Genomic DNA, 25,788 nt, shown 5'->3' on the forward strand with positions numbered 1-25,788 from the left:
AACACAAGGAGAGTGAAAAGAGCACATACCCGGAGGTTCAACTGTGAAACAATGGTTAGTATACTAGAATTTAAAATAAAGGACTCAAGACCTAAATAACTTAAACATGGTGGACTCAAGGCTAAGCATGAAGAGATGATAAAAAGAAAGAAACGGAAATGATGGCTAGGCTGTGCATATGGTGGAAGGTGGATAACGATGATAAAACACGAAAACATGTGTACAAGGCATTTGAGAAGACTCGTAAAATGAATGCATGAGGGAATCTTAAATTACGGGGGATGGGGATCATATAAAAGTGCATGCATGGAGACGAATAAAAGAGTGATATGGATGAACTTAGGAAGAAGGATAGAGAGGAGAGAGAAGGTGTGATCATCATCTGGAGAGATGGGATCACACCCCTTCAGAAGATGCAAACAAAAATTAAAAACGAGAAATCAAGTAAATGTAAAGGAAGAATGAACTCTTACCTAATGAGAGCAAAAGACTAAAGATGTGGAGGTTTCCCTTTTGTAACTCAAGAGATTTGTACGTAGGAACAAGTTTCCCCGCTTGTAAGGCTTCTCTTGTTTCTTGTACTCGGGCACTTCGCAGTCAAGCCGAGATTCCTAGATTGGTGTTTCTTAGTCTTGAGGTAGGGGAAGTTTGGAGATTATGGTGTTCAAATGGTAGAGAGGCAATAGACCAAGGCTAAGTGGGATGCCAAAGCTAAGGACTCAAAGGTTTTGAATGGAGGCTAAGTATATATGGGTGTAGGGGGGTACTGTCTCTGAACTAGGTGCTAAGCAAAGCTCCTCTCAAGTGAATGTCTAACCCTCCTCAACGTGAGAGGGGGTGTATTTATAAGGGTAGAGGGTTGTGTGCACTCCCAAATTCGTGTAAGGCTAGTGGAGTTAATCCGGATGGTCCAAGTGAGGAGTCTTTGCATCGACGGTAGGTGTAAAGTCAAGGTAAGGACCAATGGATGGGGGACAAGTGTTTAGTTGTCTTAGGAGGTGTTCCTTGGGACCTAAGGGAGCTAAGATTGAAATCCAAAGTACTAAAAATAGGCTGGGACGCGAAAGGAATCCCAACCGGAGCAAAATATGGAAGGTTTGGGCTTCTCGGATTTGTTGTTATTCGACAGTGAAAGTGCCTGACTCGACATCGAAGTGGGGTATGGTCGACATCTAGTAGCTGTCAATGAACAAGACTCGACATCGATGGAAATGGATCGGGAGTCGATTACCATTGACTGAATGTCAAAGTGAGATAGACAGTAAAAGTGCACTGTTCGACAGTGAAGAGGTATGGCTCGATGTCGAAGGAAGGTCGGTTCGGTGTCGTCTCAGGGCCATTGAGTGTCGACGTAGGTTTTAGTATCGATGGGCATGGTTTGGACTGTTTGGGCCACACTGGTCCTTCCAAGGAGTCTAGGTCATGGCTAACCTTTCCAGGGGTTCTTGAAAGTTCAGGTTTGGGATCTGAAAAAGGGGAATGGGTGATCGGTAAACGGATTCAAACGGTGCACACTGACACTACATCCACAGATACACCGGCTCTAGACCTTGGAAGGTGCTCATCATCGTTATGGGAAACCTCTGGGACAAAAGACAAAACAGGATGTCTACACAGCCGCGCGCAACAGGAGACCCCAATCCATTTCCTGTGTGGCAAACACAATGAATGAAACTCTGCACATACGTACAGGTGCACATACATGTGAGAGGTAACCACCTGTCCTATTTTTGCCATTAACAAGGGATTGAGGAGTATTTATGGAAACAAAATAAACATGTAATTGGCTCTGAGATGTACATCACATACGTATAGTTTATGGAAACAAAATATACATGAGATTGGGTCTAAGATGTAAGTTCACCTGCACAAAATAAACATAATCCATTCTCAAATGAGCATGCAACATTCTGTTCTTACAGGAGTTGTACACTGAAATATAGGAGTTGTACACTGAAATATTCAAATATCTAAGTCGGATTCTCACGTAACAGAATTCATCATAATCTATAAAATTTCAACCTAAAATAATATTTCTAAAAAGAAAAGATTTTAGAACCTGAATTCCACATACAGTCAACCTATCTTTATTTAATTTTAAAAACACGTTTTTTCTGCTTTATTAGTCATGTAAATTTGGGTTTGGAGATCAACAAAACCACAATTATTAACAAAAACATAATAAAAAAGCTCCCGGCACGCCAGTCCTACTAAGAAATGAGATTTAAATATATACTTTAACCTTCACGTCAAAATGAAAAAGTTCGTCGAAATTTCCTACTAAAATTCCACAAAGGCACAGACACTATCTCCGCTTTCAAAAATGGCGGCGGGCAGGGTCGGCGGTGGGCGGACGTACGTGCAGATGATTCGTTCTCAAATGAGCATGCAACTTGCTTCACAGTCTGTTGTTACAAGAGCTGTCGACAGAAATTTTCCTCATTCAAGCATCTAAGTCGTCTCACGAAACCGACTTCATCAAAATCTATAAAAAGAGGAGATTTCAGAATCTGAATTCCACACACAGTCGTTAATCATAATCCCTACAGAAAGGCTAAGAAAATATGAAGAAGACTGAAGAAATCCAAAGGAAAACCTCCCATAGCCATGGTGATCGCCATTGCTCCTCTCTTCACCTCGGTTCCTTTTTCTTTCTCATCGTCATCTACTTCATCTTCCCTTCTCCTCAAGCTCGTTACAAGGATCCAACACTCCCAATCGAAAACAGAATCTCAGAACTCCTTTCTCGGATGACCACTCATGAAAAGATCGGCCAAATGGCCCAAATCGATCACTCCGTCGCCTCTCCTGACGTCCTTATTAATCATTCCATCGGTTCGTCCCCTGTGTTTTCTGTAGTTTTTTAAGGCTGTGTTTGGTATGCATTCTTGGAACACGTTTTGAGTTGATTTCACATTCTTAGATAATAAAAATAACTCAGTCGAGAATGCGAAATGAACATAGAATGCATACCAAACACAGCCTAAGTTTTTCCTACTTGTTTGAAGCCTAATTTTCTTTAATTCTTTGAAGCTCAAGAAGATGAAACACTAACGATGAGGGTTGTTCTGGTTATCAATTTCAGGGAGTGTAGTGAACGGAGTAGTGCCGGTCGGTCATCCTGTTATAGCGCCAGACGCGACCCCTGCAATGTGGGCGGACATGATCGATGGGTTCCAAAAGTCTGCGTTGTCGTCAAGGCTTGGGATTCCAATAATATATGGTACTGACGCAGTCCATGGCCATAATAACATACTCGGTGCCACTATTTTTCCTCATAACATCGGCCTTGGAGCTGCAAGGTTTCTCTATCTTCCTCTTTCTCTGTTTGTGTGAATCTATGTAACTGTGGGAAATACATAAGCTTGAGATCATTTAAAGATAAATTGTGAACAGATTTTTTGCCAGTATTTTCCTGTTTTCTCATTTTCTTGTTTTGTTCTCATGAAGGGATGAGGATTTAATGGTGAGGATCGGAAGTGCCACTGCTTTGGAGGTTCTGGGCACCGGAATGCCGTACGCTTTTGCTCCCTGTATTGCTGTAAGTTCTCTCTCTCTCTCTCTCCCCCGGTAAGAGCGAGGTCGGTCATTCAGATCAGTAAAGCTATACAATCGTTGAAGGAATATTCATGCTACCCAGTTGACAGCAAAAGAAATGGAATCTAAAAGGAAATTTTAGAAAACACAAAAACCTAAGAGGGTATTTATGAAGCCAAAGGAATGAAATTATCCAATTTCTATGGTTGGAAGCATGGGTAGCAGGAGCATTCTTCCAACCTGGATAGGGCAATTTTTTGTCTTTCTCTTTTCAAAGGTTGGATAATGTCCCGTTCATCTTTTAACTAATGGTTGGGGATTTTGGTGTGTGGAAATGCAGGTGTGTAGGGATCCGCGCTGGGGTCGGTGCTACGAGAGCTACAGCGAGGATACGCAGATTGTGAAGAGCATGTCCAAGATCATACTAGGGCTACAGGGCTACCCTACTCACAATCATACCCTTGGTTACCCCTTCGTCGCTTCTGGGTACTTCCTTTTTCTGTTTAAAGTGTATTTCCATTTTCACCCCTATTGAGATCGGATCCTCTGCAAATACGTGCACCTGAAGATCTATGCTATGTTTGCTATGTATTCTAGGTCAATTTTGCATTCTCAGACAATAAAACAACAACTTTTACTATTCGAGAACGCAAAATCGACCTAGAATGCATTCCAAGAATGCATACCAAACACAGCCCTAATATCATTATACTATTTTACCTTCTATTTGTATTCGTATCATCGATCCAGTATCAGTTCAACACCGATACCAATAAAACCATGGTCTCTAGTTATTTATTGGACGGTAGATATTCTAAATTTTGATGATTGTTATTGAATGGGTCCATTACAGGGGAAAGAAAGTGTTGGCTTGTGCAAAACACTACGCTGGCGATGGTGGGACACAAGGAGGGGTCGATGCGCACAACACGGTGACCACATATGACGACCTGTATCACATCCACATGACCCCTTATATTGATGCAATCGCCATGGGGGTATCAACTATCATGGCTTCTTACTCTAGCTGGAACGGGATCAAGATGCATGCCAACTCTTTCCTCCTCACTCACATTCTCAAACAAGAGATGTCCTTCCAGGTAGCATAAAATTATCATACAATATCTCTGAATTTACATTTCTACCCTTAACCTGGTCCTGACTCCCTAGTGGTCATCACTTTTTATGGGCTGCTACATGGGACAGGGTATGGTCATATCAGATTGGGAAGCAATTGACCGGATGACCAACCCACCCGGTTCACACTACAAAGAAAGCCTGAAGGCAGCCATCAACGCTGGAATCGACATGGTCATGATCCCTTACAAATACCAACAATACCTCACATACATGACGGAGCTTGTGTCGTCCGGCGAGATTCCTATCGCCAGGATTGACGATGCCGTGAGGCGAATCCTTAGGGTGAAGTTCATTCTTGGGCTTTTTGAACAGCCAATGGCTGACCGGTCTCTCCATCCCATGGTTGGACACAAGGTTAGTCCCAAAACCCAACTGAATTAATCAATTTCATTGATATGGGTATTTTGGTCATTAAGTTTGGTTTAACTTTTCAACCTTTTGGACCCACAGAAACATAGGGAATTGGCAAGAGAAGCCGTGAGGAAGGGCTTGGTGTTGTTGGAGAACGGGAAGGAAGAGGAGAAGATGCTTCCTTTGAGTAAGAATGCCCCCAAGATCCTTGTGGTTGGGTCTCATGCACACAACATCGGCTACCAATGTGGAGGGTGGACTGTCTCATGGAAGGGCACCTCAGGCAACATCACAAAAGGAACAACCATCTTAGAAGGTATTAAGAGGGCTGTTAGCAAGCAGACCCAGGTAGTGTTCCAAGAAAAACCCGACAACCAATTTGTTAACAAGAACCAGGATTCTTCCTATGCGATCGTGGTTGTTGGCGAGCTCCCATATGCAGAAACTGACGGTGATAGCAAAGAGCTTAGGCTAGCACTGGACGGAGAGGAGACTATCAAGACTGTGTGCAAGGAGGTGAAATGTCTGGTTATCGTTGTGTCGGGTCGACCCGTTGTGATAGAGCCTTATGTTGACATGATGGAGGCATTGGTGGCCGCTGGCTTCCAGGAGTGAAGGTGGAGCGGATTGCTGATGTTATATTTGGGGATTATGATTTCGGGTAAGCTTCCGATCACATGGTTCCGGCAGGTGACCAGTGCCGATGAATTTTGGGGATTGTATTATGACCCGCTATACCCATTTGGTATGGGCTCCAAACGGTATCCAATCACACAAAAGAGGCCATGGTGTTTCATCTTCCTCTACATCATCTTTTTCATCTATTTGATTTGTTATGGTATAGATTATAACAAAAAATTTGTAGATAAAGGGCTATATGAGGATCAGAAGGGTCTGTAGTATTCATATAATTGTTGTTTTGATCAATGTAAATGTATGAAATAACAAGGCCGTGTTTGGTATATATGTTTTTGGAATGCATTATAGGTTGATTTTGCATTCTTAGGTAATAAAAACAATTATTTTTATCATGTGAAATCGATTTAGAATGCAAACATAATAGGAGTTTTTCTGCTACATTCATGGAAGCTTAGACAATCCAGTATGGATTATAGAGGTTGATGTAGAAATCGCAATCAAGGAGTATCGATTGGAGAAATAACTACCACTAATCCAAAGGGAATGTCAATAAGTGTAACAATTTTATTTAGTTTATGAGGGGGAGCAAATGGCATACACTTTTTTTGAGCATTTTTTTTCTGTTTTTTTATTTGCTTGACTAATAACATTTGGGAAAGAAAGCCTTAGAGCATGTGGAACCAGATTATTCAAGCACCTTCCACACCACCATGGACCGAGTGCATGTACCTTATCACGGTCAGCGCTCGAGTAAAACTCTACAGTAAACCCACCACGATCATAACAACAGAGATAAACCAGACCAAGAGATTCCCACATCTCCACAAGTTTGGAACAAAGGGTATCTTTAGACGGGCCAGGGTACCCCAAAATAAACCCAAACAAAATTTTTGAGCGAAATAAGGGTTTCGATGCAGCACCCCCAGCAGGGGAAGAAGACGACACCACGTTAGTCCTCCACACCACAGAAGAAGAACCCCTCGGGGTAGAGTTAGACCGATCCTCCCTCAAACCAGATATCCTTCGATCCACATCAGCGGAGACAGCACAAACCGGAGAGAGACGGCAAACCAAGCAGTGAGATTGCGACATCATGACCCAAGCCAAACGGCAAGGGCAATTAAAGGCACAAGAAACACGCCAAAACCTAGAACAAAGAAAAAAAAGACGAAGTGCTGGCCCACCAAGAGAAAAGAGGAACCAGCAGGAAAAGCATCGTTGAGCAGAGAAACAGACCAGGCAACAAAGGAGGATGTCGTGAAGTACAAGACAGAAAAAGGAGATAAAAAAGTAAGAAGAGGAGAAAGGGAAGAAAAAACGATAGAAAAAGAAGGGGTATTTATCACTATCCTACACTTAGCCTATATTTATTAAAATTATCTTATCTTAAATTTATTTATTGAAACTATCCTGTTTTTAAACTTTTATATTTTCTTCTATTCTCAAGTTTTTAAATACCCAGATTGCCTTTCTTTTTCACCAAGTAATCTGCTAATCTATTTAATCCATCATTTTTCTTCTATTTCTTACTATTTTTGTCATTAAAATAATAAAAAATCAAAGCACCCACCCTCTTCTTCTCTCTCTCTCGTTTTTTAATCCATTTGTTTTTTTTTTTTTTTCAATTTTTCTATTTAATTAATTTTTTATTCAACATTTCATCTCCATCGTTCTTTTTCGAATAGATCATAGTTCTAAGTATTAGTATCGTATCGCCCGTATCGAGCAATATGTACTGATTTTGTTAGTCACCGATACCATACTGATACCGTATCGATGGCACGATACAGACAAGGATAAAATGTTAAATAACAATTAATTTAGTAGAAAAATTGAAGAAAAAAAACAAAATAAAAAAAAACCGAAAGAAGTATAAAACAGAGAGAGAAGAAGCAGGTAGATGCTTTCATTTTTTACTATTTTAATGATAAAAATAGTAAAATATAGAAAAAGAATGGTAAGTTAAATAGATTAAAAGGTTACTAGATGAATATGAAGGACAATCTGAATATTTAAAAACATGAGGGTAAAAGATGTAAAAATTTAAAAATAAGATAATTTCAACAAAAAAATTTAAGATAAGATAATTTTAATAAATATAGATTCAATGTAGGATAGTAATAATAATTACCCCAAAAAAGAAAGGATAGTTGAAGTAGGAGACCCAAGCTGACAACGGAGTGGTTGGAGGAGAAAAAATCTTGAAGATACATCCCTTACCTAGATACTAGGCAAATAAATGATACACCCACCTGGCTCGGAACCCGAAACTTAAGGTAAAGAGATAGCAATGAACGAGACAAAACTCCATCACCATAATCTCTCCAAGAAGAAGACTGCTATTCTTTTTTCTTTCTTACAAGAGACTTGCACACAAATATTCAAACATTCAGTGCCGGATCAACTCATCGATCACCTACTACGAAGAGAAATTCTAATATCGTAGCTGCTCATGGTTATTTTGACCGATTGATCTTCTAATATGTAAACATCTAAATCGTCTCAGGAAACCGAATTAATCAAAATCTATAAATTCAACCAAAAATAATTTATAAAAAGAGGAGATTTCAGAATCTATACAGTCGCCCTATCTAATTATTGACAAAAAAGGGTTTAGTTAAAAAAAGGTTTTTTTGATTAGTTATGTAATTGGAGGTCAATAAACCAAACTTTTCAACAAAATTAAAAAGGTCTAGGCACGGCAGTCCTAAGAAACGAGATGTAAATACTCTAACCTTCACATCAAAACTAAGAACTTTGTTGAAATCTGCTACTAAGATTATAGAAAGCAACAGAGACGAGACAAACACCGTTTATCTCATTTCAAAAACTACGTTTTACAGTCAAAGGGAGGGGGCGGCAGCGGAATACCGAGATCTCATTCCAGAAACTACCTCTTACAGTCAAAGGGAAGGGGCGGGAGGGTGTTGATACCTTAATTGAAAGAGGAAGAAAAATGAGAATCTCCTTCAAGAAGAAAAAGAAGAAAAAAGAAAGTTCTTTCGTATTAAACTGAAAGAAAGAAACCTGGCTTCGAGGCAACTGAACCTCCAAGAACATTCCAGAAGAATGGTATGAAGACTAAAAATCACATAACCCTCAATCCCACCCTTATTTACATATTTATAGCCAATGTGGTAGCCCAATTGATTCTAACTACTTGACTAACCACCATAACTTCGTAATCGACTCTGTTACAATCAAATTCCTTCTCTGTATCTAATCCTTAGGCCTCGCTGGCACCTCTCTCTAACACCGATATCTGATTCCAGAAACTAGCTTTTACAGTCAACGGGAGAGGGAAGGGGGCGGGGGACCAGGGATGGGGGGGGCGGGAGAGGGGGGGACATACGTGCAGACGTACACAGAAATATTCAAACATGACGTCTCACGAGACACTGACTTCAACAAAATCTATAAAAATTCAACCCCCAAAAAAAAAAAAAAAGGGAAATATCGTCTCCCTCCCTTCTAAGTATCCATAATATCAATCTGGTACCCAAGTAATGAATAATGATAGAGTAATTTACACATATCACCCTTGAAATTTAACAAAAGTATGATTTTACCCCTCAAATTTAAAAAATTCTACGTACCCTCCTGAGGCTTACAAATATTAATAAATACATCCATACTGTCAGTTCATGACTAACAGTATTAAAATCAAGGGGTAAAGTTACAAAAATACCCCTTTAAGAAAAAGATAAAAAAAACCTGCAACTCATCTTCCCTTGCGATAATTGAAGGTAATCTTCGCTCATGGCTCCGCTAACGTTCTAGAAATTCGGTTAGTTTTACTCCTTTTTTTCAGTTTAATTTGGTTGTTGTACGAGCAATTTGGGGTTGCCGGTCTTCGAGTAATCTGATTGCAGGGGATGGTAAGGCTGGGGGATTGGGGAAGAACAGAGCAGGTGGGTGGATGGGACTGGTCGTCGGTGATGATGGTAGTGGTAGTGGCGGCACTTTGGGTACCTCAATTGGTATTTACCTTCTTTCTTTTTTTTTGTTGGGGATAACCGTAGGGTGATGTGGGTTGTTGTTGATAGTGGTGTTAATCGATCGGTTCGGGCCGATTTCAGTTCGGGTTGAATCGATTTCAGCCAGTTTACCCGGTTCGATCTCACTTTTGGCACCCGTAGTAGTTAGAAATATTACTCGTAAAGTATCACTCATCTAAATTTTATCTAAAAAATAAGGGTTTTTTACACGTGCCTTCCTTGAATTGTCAAATATCTACAAAAACAATTACACATGCCACCCCTACTTTCTAAATCCAAAATAGTCATAAATTTTCAAACCTCATGGGTGTTTTTGTACATATATGAAAGCTCGCGGGAGGTTCTATAGTTACACAACTATAATTTACCGGGAAATAAAATTGGGCAAGAGATCTCTACTTGGTCACATAAAATCTACACAAGCATCTAGCTCAATGGATGAGCACGGGATGGGATTCACAGATCCTCTCCTTAGAGGGCATCACCCATGTTTTGAAGCATGCGTGGCTATTCTGCCATGGATTTTATTATAATTGGAGAGCTAGGCATAAAGTAATCCTTACAAAAGCTGGTTTTCATCCGTAAGATATAATAAGCAATAGGCCTGCTATTGTGTAATACTCTGTATCCAGAAAAGTATTTAATATTGGATTTTGTTTGATGATCAGAAGTACATGGATTCATTTTGATGGAGTGCGGTTCGTCCAACAAAGGATTTGTAATAGCAAAGGTAAATATGAATTTCCATTATTTACAAACATAAAGTAACTTAGAGTGAACCTATGTGTAGTGTGGACACTACCGGTGTTCCTCAACAAAGAGAAAAAAAATGGAAATTATACAGTTTTAAGTGAAGTGAGGACTTCATGTGAATTTTAGAGGACTATCTAGGCAGAATTTGGGGGAATCCCAAAACATGAAAACTTAGATAATTGAGTCATCTACTTTATGGAAAGTTATGAGTGTTTTAATGCCAATAGGTCGAGAAAGAAATACACAGAGCATCGCCTCCAGCAGCCTGACGGTTGAAATAGTTAGAGCTGACGGTCTCCCGGATCATGACAGTTGCTCATTGGTCGACCGTCAAGCAACCATCAGAATGACTTAAGGGAGTCGGTGGCCTGACGGTTGAGTGGAAGACCGTGAAATAACCCTTTAAGTCCATTTATGGCTCATTTTAGTTCATTTCAAAGGTAGAAAACAGAGAGAAGAGGGAGGAAAGAAAGAGGAAGAGAAGGAGGAATAAGGAAAATGAAGTTTGAAGCTTGAGGATCGTCCTATGGTCTAGAGGAACGCGCCTTGGGTTGACAGAGACCTGAAAGCAAGTTCAAAGAGGAGTTTTTGGTTAAAAAAGGTAAGCCCTAGGTTTTCTTTTTTATTCCTTTGGGTGTTTAGTAGTGAATTGATCCATTAGAAATCTTTCTATTATGGTTGTAATTGTATTAAGATAAACTATATAGTAAAGAGATGAGATTCTACAAAGTTCTGAAGAAGAAGTAGTAAAAACCTATTTTTTGGTTTAGGTTTTTCCAGTTTGGACTACTAGTTTCGACCTATGGGCTGACCAATGATACCTAGATGCCCAAATAGCACTATTGAGATAAATTTAGTTAAATATGGATGGTAGGCGACTATTCCCACTATTCCGAGAGTATAAAAGAGAAGTTTAATGAATATGAAATGTGTGAGACATGATAAGTAAAAGGACAGTAAAGCACAGAAAAGAATTGAAACTAAAGGATGCTAATGTCTATTTCAACAAAAGGAATGAGAGGGATGGTATAGGATCCCTCAATGTCTACTCCGTCGTAGGGAGGGATAGTAGGGGTTCCATTAATGTTCTGCTCACCCAGGAATTGAGATAGATATTTAGACTGGGAGTAGAAGTTAGTAAAGACAATAAGGAGCACTAGAGACTCAAGAACAGAAAAACAAAGTAAAGAACATAACAGTAAGACCCTATGACTGCCAACCCTTTCCAGTAGGATTTAGATATTGGATGAGACATAGATAGGTCTCCCTTCCACCATATGACAGTGATATGTAACCGTATGTTGGGGGTGTGCGACGGCGATACTTAACGACACGAGTGAGACATGTCTCCAATGGGCGAAGCCGATACGTAATGATACCACTGATAGTGAGACAAAGGCTTCGTAGTTATAAGATACATAGTGGCAGGTCATTGAGACAGTTGGGCAGACTTATAAATAAAGTAAAAGACAAGTGTGCATTGTTTTAAATGCCAAGCATGATAGTTAATATGATCATATATCATATTTCAAAGTTTACAGTCATTATAGTAGTATGTTTATAGTATGATTTGCTAGCATAACATTATTGTTTACATTTATGAGCATGATATGAACTGTGTTTTTTCTCAATGAGCTAGTTAGCTCACCCCACAGTTATGATTGTTTTTACAGAGCATTTACATGTAGAGCGCAAGTGTACAAATTGCACAAGGCTAGGGGGAAAGATGTCAAACCTTTTGAGTAGTTGATCAGAGAGTTATTGTTGTAGATACGCTTTTGAGTTATATACAATAGAAATTATGTCCTTTGATGTAATTCACAATAGCTTCAAAGATGTAACAGATTATGGATGTTTATGGTACGAGATGGCTGAGGCCAGGGTTTATAGACGTTTTAGAAATGTTTATAGTACTTCCGTTGCAATATTCTAATGTCTCTGATAGTATTTAATTATAGTTTCCGCATTTAGAAAGTGACAGAACTGAATGACCAACTGTTACTTAACGGCAGCCTGTGAGGGCCTACATCATATCTTTAACCCGGATTTAGTTTTTAATTAGTTGATTTTAGTCCGGATCCATTTCATGTCCCAAATTGACAACCTTAGTTTTTATGAAACTTGTGAACTCTATGTTAGAATATCCAAATAAGTTGCAATGTTTGCCATACTCAATCGATCAAAGCCCATAATAAATCCAACCACTCAAGGACAATGCATCTATAGAGGTGGGAAAGATGCAAGATCTTTCCAAGAGAAAGTCACATCTAGAAGACAAATGCATCATGCTTCGTTTAAAAAATACATGAATAAATGAGTTCAGTTCCTTTGCATGTACCTTCAAATGCAGGTGCATGTGAGAGGTTAAAGAAAATTGTGTTGTAGTTCTGGCAAAAAAAAAATCATTCATCGGGTCTAAAATGAAGAACAGGAAAAACCATTTAAGAACCTTGAAAATTAAGGGGGGAGGGGAAACAAGCAAAAATTAGTCTTTTTAGACAATAATGGCTTCAACTGCAAATTGCATGTGTTGCACGCCTTATCGATCTGGTCTAAAGATTTAACTAACAAAATGGAATCATAGGTAAGGGTCCCTTAGGGGTGTCAATACCCAACCCGAACCGATGAAACCGGCCCAAACCAGCCCGAACGAGCCCGGACCACACCGGACCGAACTCTTAATGGTTCGGTTCGGTTTGTGGATCCAGAAAGGCAAACGGTTTGGTTTGGTTTGGGCTAGCCCGACGGTGCACCGGTAGCCCGAACCCAAACCGAACTGACCTAACCCGATAAATGAGTAAATCAGCAAATGCCTAATGCTCCATTGTCCCCTAAATGTATTGTGATAGTTTCTCACTTTATCTCATATCCTTTGTTAGTGATTACCCAACCAATTGTATCCATAGGCCATAGGACATAGGATACAAAGATGCATTATATTTGAAATATTTTATGTACTTAAAAGAGAAAGAGAAGAAAAATTAGCACTAACCGGACCTTACTAGTTATATAAAACCGGTACCAAACCGAATCCAAACCGATATCAACCCGTTATCATAAATCGAAACCGACACGAAACCAAACCGCACCGAAACCGAATATTTCTTAATGGTTTGGTTTCGATTTCTATAAAAATCACACCGAAACCGAAAAGCCCGAACCGAACCGGCCCGAACCGGCCCATTGACACCCCTAGGGTCCCTGGACGAAATTTTGCTGCTACACTAGCTACAAGGCTGGCAGCCAAGGAAATGGGATCTAAAAAGATATTTTAGAAAATACTAAAACCTAGGAGGGTATTTGTGAACCCAAAGGGAAAATGAATTATTCCATTTCCTTGGCTGCTAGCCTTGTACCAGGAACATTCCTGCATTTTTTTTCAATTTCCACCAACACGAAACCGTATACACCTCCAAATTGATTAGATGAAGCAGTACATGACAACAAATATTGGTAGGTTTCTCACCCCCTTCCTTTCTCATTTTGCAGATTGAGTTGACAAGTTGACTTGTTGACTTGGACAAAGATATCATCAACATGGCTGATAAATTGTACCAAAGGTATCCAACATTTGGAATCTTAGTTTTTGGGGTACCTCACATTTCATAACCATGATGTTTGATGTACCTCAAATTTTAATAATGTTTGTTTAAGGTATCTTATTTTTTTTTGGTGCAGGCCACGCCGAGACACGGTGGAAATCTTTTCCCTTGAGAAGCCAGTGTGTGCGCTCTCATTTGCTGTCGCGCACATGTGGCCCATGCGCTCCCCCCACAGTGAACTACTTCCTTTTTTTAATTCCAATTTTACCCTTGATGTTTTCAATAATTTTTGTTTAATGTATCTGAGGGTGCGGCGGTCATTTCATGTGCCCTTGTGTCTGGGCACAGGGGCAGGACAATGCACCACACGCGCCCAGATAGCATTCTATATCCCAAATATAAATTATGGGGAATAGGACCCTACCCAATCATGTGCCTTGCATTGCGACCATGCCTAGACACTAAACTACCTTTGGCGTTTGAAATTTCTCACTTTACATAGAGGCAAGGCGGTCATTTTTCAGGGGGGTAAAGGGGTGTGTGTGTGTGGTGTTCCATACAGTATGTTTTTTCTTTAGTGGGCAGAGCAAAACCATAACCCACTAATTTCTTTGCAGGATACATTTCATTCATATGTTGATCTTGTATCGGTGGATCGATACAGGTCAAGGGCAACAAAGTATACAAATCAGATTTTTTTAAAGAAAAACTGGGGTTTGTATAGCAAGTTTCCTGAGTTGCATTGCGCCTCAGTGATTTTAGTCTAAAAATTTGACTCAAAAGAGAGGTAATTTTCACCAAATTGCTATCAATTATCAACCACGTACCAATTTCAAAGGAAATTAATGGATACAAAAATCAATCCATATATAAATCCAAATTGACTTGACCTGCAGGGGACAGTACATGCCATGCAACAAATTGAAGGTGGATGTGACTTTGATAATTGATATATGGGCAGCATTTTTCTGTACGGGAGTGTGGCCTACGTTAATACTCCAATGTGTCTGTCTCTCTCCTCCTTAAAATAAGGGGACAGAGATGTCTTTTCACATAGGAAAAAGAGAGATAGACTCATGGGAATAGTGGCATAGGCCACACTCCCGGACAGAGAACTTTTTCTTTTATCAACTCTTTCATCACGGATGTAGCCATGTAGACACATATGCATCATTCGAAAAGCATGAACTAATGGCGATTCTTTGCCAAACCCTGGGTTTTGCTCTTCGTTGTGGAATTAGAACGAGATTGGAAGTGGAACACTCACCGTGTTGGATAAAGGATAATATTATAAAATTCATTTGATTAGTTAAGTCAGACTAGCTTTAAGCTTGTTTAGATATCCCAAACATCCATTTTAAAAAATGAGGTATCTGTAGTGTACTTTTTTCAAATAATGGGTACCTCCCATGTAATTTACTCTATTTTTTTTAATATCGTAGAGACTTCGGGTGACTATTGCATATATAAACAGATTATCTTAGAGACCAATTCCACATCCGAAACCGATTCATAAATCCCTGACTACCAATGTGTTTCCTCCCGCTGGTTTTATGATGAAAGCATTCAAGGGTTTGCATGGCACCTTATTGATTTTAGCCTATAGATTTGACTGAAAGAGAGGTAATTTTCCTTTTATTTTGTAAGAAAAAAATTTACTGAATAAAAAGTCAACGTGAACAGCCTTTAGCTTCAGACAAACAAAGGTCATGAAACCATGGAATGGAACACGGCCAATCTGTCATACACATGATAGACTTCTATAGGGTTGAATAAAAATTCGATTGACCATTTGGTATAATTGCTATGCTTAGTGTGTGACTCATTTCTTGTTTTATTAAAAGGGTTGGTATTGCTCCTTCATTTAGTTTATAGTTTAGTAATGTTTTACTCACAGAAGAGTTGCGTGCATTTTTGCCTTTTTTTTTTTTTTTTATGACTTGAGCTTGAGTCAAAATATTACTATGAGTTGATCCATTGAGTATCGTTTCGTTCTATATTAAAATTAAATCTGTAATTTATTTTACTATAGTATTATTTATATCATAGTAAAATATATTATATAAAATAAGTTCCTCTTTTCTTTTTCTTGAAGTCAAGGGCTTTCCATGCTAGTACATCTGCTACATTCAGAACCCGTGCAATACACTGAAACAAAATCGAAACAAAAGAAGTAGAGAGGTAATTTTCACCGATTTGCTATCAACCACCAATTCAAGAGCAATTTAGTGCATACAAAAATCAAATCCATATATACATCCAAATTGACTAGACTTGCAGGGGACACTACGTACACGCCATTCAACAAATGGAAGGTGGACGTGACGTTGATATTTTTTTGGTATGGAAAAAATTTATTCATTAGATGATCGTGTAAAAGCCGAGGCATCCTTGTGACAGAGATCAAGAAGTCAAGGAGTGAAATGTGGCCAGATTGTCATACACGAATGTGATGTTGATTGATATAAGTCAATCGGACCCCTTCAGCACATTCATCTAATTCAATGAGACAACCTTATCACTCACAACTGGTAAATAGCAACGTGTGATGGAAGTATATCAGGTTATCATGTTTTTAATTTTCAAGAAATAACTCATAAGACACAGTCTGGGTGGTTACTGGATGCCTAATACCTTTCCAATCTGTAACCTTAACACTTACTTAGAGATCTAAGACAGACCAACCATCCAGTCTTGAAGTTAATTTAGTGTTCTTTCTATGAAGGAAGAGTACCATCCATGGATCTTAGACCACAAATATAAGTTCCGATTTCCGTTTTCCATAATTCTCTTCACTGTTCCCCGAAAATATATGTACACCATCAGGTTTTCATCTAGTACACCTACAAGCACATGCGTATTGCTTCTGATATGATATAGTTCTACATAAATTAGTACATATGGTAGTAGTTGATCTAAGGGATCATTTCCCTAAAAGAAGCATTCCGACCACATAAGAGGAGTTCCTTTCCAAGTCTCCTAAGGATGTGTGCGGCACAGCCCAACAGGTGGCAGCACCTTGGGCGTGCTGGGCTCCCGACGAGCTAAATTCATCAATTGATGAGGCTGAACCCAATTCTAGTCAATCCAACTCGAGGCAATATTATACGAAAAGGTTAGGGTGTTTTTAGGCCAATTCATACTGATTCTGAATCAATTCTGAACCAGAAGAAGCTGGGACCGACCCGGAACCTGATTATAGGCTTTTAAACACTCATCTCATGGACTAACTGTAACTCATCGTCTACGTAAATAAGGGGAAAGACTTGACTTCTATAGTTTAACTTTTGGTGGAATATTACTGATGTTGCTTAGTACTATCTTTTAAATTATTTTCTCAGAATATATTAATAGATTAGATATCCTACGGTGACTCTATTGAAAATATGTATCCATCAAACCTGAAAACTGTTCTCGGTTGGGGATAGGACCGGACATCCTGTCTAAATGGTTTTTATGTTTATTATATGTCACTATTAATGATGGTTTAAGGAAATAAATGTAATTACACATCGTGTATGTGTATAGAAAAGAATCTGGTACAAATCTCACATATGTTACTACTGTCTGTGGTATAAGGATGAGATTCGTACCCGCCACCTATTGACCCTTTGACCTAAGAGATCCTTATCATTACTCTATTGTATTACAAGTTTTGGTACACCAAAAGGTTGATGTCCCTCGAATTACAAAGTAGCAGGTTCAATTTAGGAAACTGAACATCGCGAAATGCAGAAAGGTAGACACTGTTTAGGAAACTGAACATTGTGAAATGCAAAGAGGCATACATAGTTTTGTAAATTGATTGTTGCACAACATCGGAGCCCCCTAATGGGGCTCCACTATATAAGAAAAAGACAGGGTCTAGCCGAATTCTCTCTCTCTCTCTCTCTCTCTCTCTCTCACTTTGAGTGGTGAGTGGTGCTAGGGTTTTGGGATATTGAATCCTCAGTTTTGGTGATAGTTTTGATCGTTATAGTGTGTCAGATTGAAGATTCAAGGAGTTGTATTCTTCAATTCCAATCGGTGCTCAAAGCAAGGAAGAACTACTATCTGGAGGAGGAACTTATTTTGCAGTTCTAAGGAACCCTAACATTTTCTGTAATTTGTTATGGTTTTTCAAAAATTGAATGCGCGAAAAGGCATAATATCCGATCTGAATCCGTTGTGCAATCAGGTCCGATCTGAATCCGCTGTGCAATCAGGTCCGATTCCTGCAGACTCAAAATTTCGTAGTTTCTACACATGCATCCCAAAAATTGATTATAATGGCACTTAAGTTTCTATTAATTTTTGATCATTCTCCTTTTTGGGAGCTCGTTGAGGTAACATAATTTTTTTTTTTTTAATTTTCCATATATGTGGCATTTAATTGGAAACAATCAAAAACCGAAAATAAATATATTAATTAAGATCCTAATGCTACTGCTTATGACTTCATGGAAAAACCATGGGGTGGATAGGGTGAGCTTGCACCACACAAAATAAAGAGAACCATTTTCGTTGGGATTTAGACAAGTATAGGTTTCTCCGGGTTTTAGCGGAGACATCGGTGACTCAAAAGCGGAGAAATTTGGGATGCCAAGGTCCAACATGATTGTGTAATGTGGGGCTAATGCACTGTGATTATGAGTGCCTTTTGAATATTGGATTAAGAATGCATTTATCGGTCCATCAACCGTTACAACTTGATCCCGTATCGGTGAATCGATATGGGCCGAGCCCAGGGTAAAAAAAAGTATAGAAATCCGATTTTTTAGGAAAAATAGGAGTAGATCTGTATGATCTAGAACAATATGTTTTATGACAAAAGCATTTAAGGGTTTCTATAACAAGTTTTATATTGCATTCTGCCGCCTAATTGATTTTAGTCTAAAGATTGGACTGAAAGGACAGGTACTTTTCACCAACCTGCTATCAACCACTAATTTGCACTACATGCCATGCAACAAATAGAAAGTGGCCGTAAGACCCTTTTTTTCCGATGAAAGTGTAATCGCACAAACCACACACCAAAATCATGGGAAAAAGGTCTAACACGTCAGAATCTCACTTAGTGGTCCATAGTAAGTCCATAGCCTCCTTGGCAAATGGGTACTTTTATGTGAGATTTATGTGAGATTTTGTCTAACATGTCAGAATCTTACTTTTCTTCATAGACCCACAAAAGAGGAAAGACTTGACTTTTAAGTAGGGTTGTAAATGGATATTCGTAAATCTGTATTCGATTCGCGTTCGTATTCGTTTAGAAGAATCCGAATCCGAATCCGTCCGAAATTAATCGGATACGAATATGATAATCTCCCTATCCAATCGATTATTATTCGATTCGTTTAGCAGTCCAACGGTAATAAAATATGTGAAATATAACTTTGTGTTTGTCTATCCTTTTAAGTTACCTTATTGGATTTTGTTATCTTATTTTTATAAATTTATAAGTTAAGATAATGTGATTCTTTTTCTAGATTTGTTATTGGTTTATATATATTATTTTATGCAATGTGTTACATGGAATTACATATCTATTAAAAAATCAAGAGTAAAAAACGTAAGAGAATAAAAGACTAAGAAGAGTAGAAGAAAGGCTAATAACTGAACTCTTAAGTTTCAACCCTAACCTTCATCATAAAAACGGTAACTATGTCAACGGATAGTCGAAAAATCGTATTCGATCTGTATTCATATCCATTTAGGAGAACCTGTATTCAAAAAATCATTATCCGAAAATTATTCGAATCCATCCGAATACCGATAGGATATTATCCGAATCCTTCCAAATATAAATGGATACGAATATGATAATGCCACTATCCGACTGAATTCGATCCGTTTACATCCCTACTTTTAAGGTCTATCTAGCGTTAATTTGGTGGAATATTGCCGTTGTTATCTTAGCACTATATCCTCATATAAATAGGACTAACAGATTAGCAACCCCCAACCCAAATTTAAAGTACTCTTTTTATGGTGTCTACATTCGCTTCCCAAAATTTGATTCTGATCATGGCACTTCATCAGCTTATTCTAATTTTCAATTTTCTCCTCTTTGCTGGGAGCTCATTGAGGCTAGTAGAATTAGTGGTGACCAATAGAAGGATGATGATCGTAGGACAAAACGAGACGGATCTGTTAGGGAAATGACCCTACATTTCACACTCTCCAAGTCATCTCCATGATGATGTTTTGATAATAACAAATAAGTCTTGGACTAATGCTTTTGTTCTAAATGTGTTAGAGTCAAAGCATAGGACCAAGTGAGGGGGAACATACACAAGTAATCAAAAATCTCTAAGAAGATTGGAGCATGGAAGTCAGAGTCAAACATATGTTGGAAGAAGATCATATTTGAAGATTTTGTATAAATATTTTTACTTCTTGAGTCACATTTAATGTAATGCACACACACATGCATGCATCTAGAATGACCTTAGGAGGCCATTTGACCCCCTAACCATGTGACCAAGTGGGGTTGAAATACCCAAATCAACCCGCAAGGAAATTAAGCTAAAATACTATGATATTGCCCAATCCGGTATACCGGTTCCCAATCCGGCATACCGGATCAGGGGTAAAATCTCAGGAAATGCCCACAGTGTTGAACCTAAGCATGCTGGATGAGATCCAGCATACCGGATCCCTTAGGTACTGCAGTGTACATTGATCCGGTATACCGGATTCCCATCCAGCATACCGGATCACCTACAACTGCTTAATATATCCGTTACTCCTATTTTTTTTGAAAAGGAGTTAGGTAATCCGGCATACCGGATTTCCATCCAGCATACCTGATTACTTATAGAATGTGAGATTCTTATCTTAATTGAATTCCTAAATTGGTTCTTAGCCTCTAGCCTATAAATATCCTCTTGATCAGTGTTCTAAAACACACAATCAATATCAATCAAGAGCTCCAAATATTCAAGCACTCCCTAGTAAGATTATTCTTTCAAGATCAAGAAGATCGAAGAAAATTCAATCTTATTCTTGCTCCCTCATTGCATACTTGCATCCAAGTTGCATTGACTAAGAGGTAGCACGTATTCCACTAAGTTTTAAGGTAATCCTAAACTACTTAGTACTTTACTTAAAATTGTTGTTGAGTCCTCTTGCTCCAAATCAAGAGAAGGAGTCCTCTTGCTCACAAATCAAGAGTAGTTGTATTTGAGTCCTCTTGCTCATTTTCACAAGAATAGTTGTTGTAAGAGTTCTCTTGCTCACTCAAGATTCTATATAGTGAATTCTCTCTAAGGTGAGAGGAGTGGACGTAGGCACATATTGGCCGAACCACTATAAATTGTTTGTGTTCCTTGTTTTGCTTGTCTCTACTTCTCTCTATCTTTATTATTGTTTTATATTCAGCATAGCTGTTTTAATTTTCGAACTTACACCTATTCACCCCCCCTCTAGGTGAATTCATAGGATCGACTTGCTTTGTTGGAGTTGAAGAAGCAAATTGATGATCCATACAGAGCACTAACTTCTTCGAATGATTCCATCCATTTCTGCAATTGGGTAGGGATCACATGTGGCAATCGTCATCAACAACAAAGGGTTATCAGCTTGGGTTTACAAGGGAAGAGCTTGGGAGGTAACATATCTCCTTCCATAGGAAATCTTACTTTTCTTCATTTTCTCAACATTGGAAACAATAGTTTCCATGGCAAAATCCCCCAAGAGATCGGTAATTTGATTCGACTACATTCCATTGTTTTTCATAACAACACTCTTGAAGGAGAAGTCCCTACCAGCTTGGCCAACTGCACTCGTCTAAGAGAAATTCACTTCTCCCGTAACAATCTTGTGGGGAAGATTCCGGCTGAACTATTTACATCTTTGTCAAAGTTGGAGTTCATTTGTATTAATAATAACGGCTTAACAGGAGAAATACCAACTTCTTTTGGGAACATTTCCTCCATTCGAGTTATCTCTTTAGATTGGAATGGACTGCAGGGGAGCATTCCAGAATCCTTTGGTTAGCTAACCAACTTATACTTTCTAGCACTTGGTTTAAACAAACTATCTGGTATGATCCCTGTCTCATTATATAATCTCTCTTGTCTTGAAACGATTTTTCTTCCATCTAACCAAGTGCATGGGAGCCTTCCACAAGACATAGGCCTCACTCTTCCAAATCTCATTAAACTAGGCATTGGAAACAACCATTTCTCAGGAAGCATTCCTAGTTCCATCTCCAATATTTCAACACTCGAAAAGATTGATCTCAGTAGAAACAGTTTTGTTGGCCCCGTCTCTAACAGCTTACCAAATCTTCAAAACCTTCGATTGTTCAATATTGAAGAAAATCAATGTGGAACAGGGGAAGCTGATGATTTATATTTTGTAAATTCTTTGGTCAATTATACACATCTAGAGATATTGTCCCTAATAGAAAATGATTTTAAGGGTTCCATTCCAAATTTCAAAGCCAATCTCTCAACACAGCTCTCGATGTTTTAGAAAAACTATATTTACATTTAAAGAAAAGAGAAGTATAGTAGTACAAGAAATGATGTTATATACATAAATAGGTTTGAGCATTCCCTCTCTCATTCCCACAAATAGAACAGTAAAAGCTAATATATACATCAACTGAAACAAAAGGAAAATATACACAAGGTGAGGTAACTCAAGCCCCAAAAAGAAGGTAGAAGACTAAAAGCAGAAATGGGGATAAACTTCTGTCAAAGACAAAAATTAGTCTCCAAGACAAAAAGCATCAACAACACCCTTCACGAGTCATCTTCAGAAATCACTGAGAATACTCGCATCAATAGTATGACCTCTGTCGGGGTCCATACTAATATCGTCATAACCACCATGGGTCTCCTTCGAGTAAGAAGCCTCCCGCCATAGTGACATCCACTTATAAGATCATCTAATAGAAAAATATAGATAACAGAGTGTGAGCTCCACTGAGCCCGTGAATGAAACATATCATCATGCATGCATATGCAATCACAGCCATATGATCCTACATGATATGCAGATCAAATTATTTATTAGCCACCTATCAACACAACTAAGGCAGGTCAGTGCTACTACAATCCCCAATATATGTATCCCAGGTGCGGGCTTTTAACTTCTTCCCGTGATACACCTATTGAGTTGTCGAAGAGGACCAGTCAGCTCCCGCATTTATTCACCATGGTCAGCCCGACCAGCCCTCTATGATTAACCTGTGAGCGTACGGATCAATCGTAGCTATGGGTCAAATTCAAGGAGATGTACGCTACTCTATTTTACTCACTTATAAGCAATGCAAAGTGAACTAAATTAATTAAAGTGGTGGATTAAACTAATGGTAATTAAATTAACACGTCCTAACTCACAAGCATCTAACGAAATTACGCATTTAAGGAATTGAATTGGCGTCCTAACACATAAGTATATAACCTATCAAAACTAACGCAGATTTGAAGGGATAAATTGTAGCCACACACCACAATCACATAAAAAATAAACAAAAGAAAGAGATTAGAGAGGGAGAATGAGACTAAGAGATTAGAGATGTAAAACCCGAAGGAGGTTGAACCGGATTGAAATTGCTTGCTTCTCACACTTAAAATGGCACTACCAAATCTGAAATTAAAACAAAAAAAATTAAATTAAAATCCTAACATAATGCATGATAATAATAGTGAATAAAAAAAATAAAATCCTAAAAACATGATTGAACTAGGGAGGTAGAGAATGAGAATAAGATAAAAAATAATGGAAATTAAAATTCCTAATAGAATGGAGGGATTAATGGAGATGAGAATACTAATAGAATAAAAATAATAGAAGAAGATGTAGGATTAAGCGCTTGCCAATCCCCCAAAAGAAGCCTTGTGAGGGAAGGTGCAACTTTAATTCCTTATTGCACACCAGCCAGCACGCATCGCTCCCTCGCCTGAGCCAGGATCTGGGTAGAGTATTTTGGGTCACTCCCAATAATCCCCCGCCCAATAACAGAGCACCCATGGCACTAATGCATGCCCAATAACAGAGCACCCATAGCATTAATGCACGCCCAATAACAGAGCACCCATGGCACCGGGGAGACTCAAACTCGCGACCACCTGCTCTGATACGAATTTTAGGATTAAGCGCTTGCCAATCCCCCAAAAGACGCCTTATAAGGGAAGATGCAACTTTAATTCCTTATTGCACACCAACCAGCGCACATCGCTCCCTCGCCCGAGCCAGGATCTGGGCAGGGTATTTTGGATCACTCCCAATAGAAGAAAGAGGTAGAGCATAAGAAGAAAAAAATTAGAAACTAGAAGAATTAAGAGGTTAAGAAGAAGAAGAAAATAAAAATAAAAAATAAGAACTAATACTCCCTTCTATCAAAGTTGAAAGTGCATAAATTAATTAAGCCTTGCATGAATGTAGTTGAAAAAGCTTGAACACTTAAATAATCCTTGCATGGCTTCCTCTTCCAAATCCTCCAAGTCTTCTCACAAACTTAGGAACTTAGGCTAGAAAAATTAAAAACTAAACTAGAATTAAATTATTACAACCAAATTGAAAACACAAAATTAAAGCATGAATCAAAAGCATTACAACCGTGGAATTGAAATCATAAACTCAAACTAGAACTTAGAAAGCCAAAAACTAAAAGAAGAGAAGAAGAAATTTCACTAATCAATTGAACTAGAAATTGTAAAAAAATTAAACTAAAACTAAACTAGAACTAACTAAAAATTAACTAGTTACAACCCAAAGGGCAAGGGGTATTTATAAGGGGAAGGAGAGGAGAAGGGAGAAGAGAGAAGAGGTAGGAGAAATATTCCCTTCTCCTTCCTTTACAAAAACCTTGAATCCCAAGAAAAAAGAGAAAAATAGAAAGTGGGAGAGATAAAAATCGTAGCTACATAAACCTTCTATTTTTCAAAAAGTAACTTTCTAATTCTATTCTTGTGCGTCCTTTTCTTTGTAGGTGTCTTCTCCAAGCAATGAGATCAAGGCATCTTTGACTTTTCAACCTTCCAAGGATGAAAGAATCTTCTCCAAAAGAAATCTATCCATAGTTAAATCCCAAAAGTGCACTTGGAAAGTTGGAGGAGAGAGAGAGTCATGATGATGACTAGGATTCCACTCACAATAAATAAAATACCCATTCTGTCCTTCAAAAAACGTAGAGCATGGGGTGTTTATATAGGCCTCACTATTGCATTTCTTGCAAAAAATCACCCAAAATAGACCCAAATTTTGTCCAATTTGGAGTTCGAGAGCCCAAGATATCTCAAGTTGAAGTTGGACTGCTCCAAAGCCTTCCAAATGGAATCTTTCGGCTAACAGAAAAGATAACTTCTGATAATTGTACTACGGCCCCTCAAATCAAAACTTTTGCTTTATTTTATCCCTGGATAATTTTTGATAATTATAAACAAACCCCTATCATAAAAATTGAAAACAGTGGCATGCCATTTTCGTGTGTCGTTACGAAAATGGCCGTAACTTCTTCGTTTCAACTCAAAATCAAGTGTCGTTTGAACCGTTGCGAAGCTGACTTGACTGGCTACGCATCCATACTATTAAAAGCTCAAAATTATGTTTAGGGGCCCACTGTACTCATGCTCAAATTTGACTGATTGGCGTGATTCTTTCAGTGCTCAATCCAAACTTGATTTTCTCGACTCTTGGGCGCTTCCGGCTACTGCCAAACACCACTAAACAGCTTAATAACATTTTCTTAGCATCATTTGCTCCATTTTCACAAGAATTCACCTAAAACCTGAGAACACAAACAAAAACCTCGAGTAGCTCTGTTCCAAGTATAAAAATGCATGCTCTATGGCCCTAAGATTTCACACATAAATGTGCTCATCAAGGCATCCATC

The 25,788-nt window shown here is 38.6% G+C and overlaps 1 pseudogene; it reads left to right on the forward strand.

The window, feature by feature from the left end:
* The first annotated feature begins 2,735 nt into the window (after nt 1-2,735).
* Nucleotides 2,736-5,914, forward strand: LOC122645642 (annotated as a pseudogene).
* Nucleotides 5,915-25,788: the final 19,874 nt, after the last annotated feature.

Source organism: Telopea speciosissima, chromosome 11, assembly GCF_018873765.1.
Source record: "Telopea speciosissima isolate NSW1024214 ecotype Mountain lineage chromosome 11, Tspe_v1, whole genome shotgun sequence".
Classification (NCBI taxonomy): domain Eukaryota; kingdom Viridiplantae; phylum Streptophyta; class Magnoliopsida; order Proteales; family Proteaceae; genus Telopea; species Telopea speciosissima.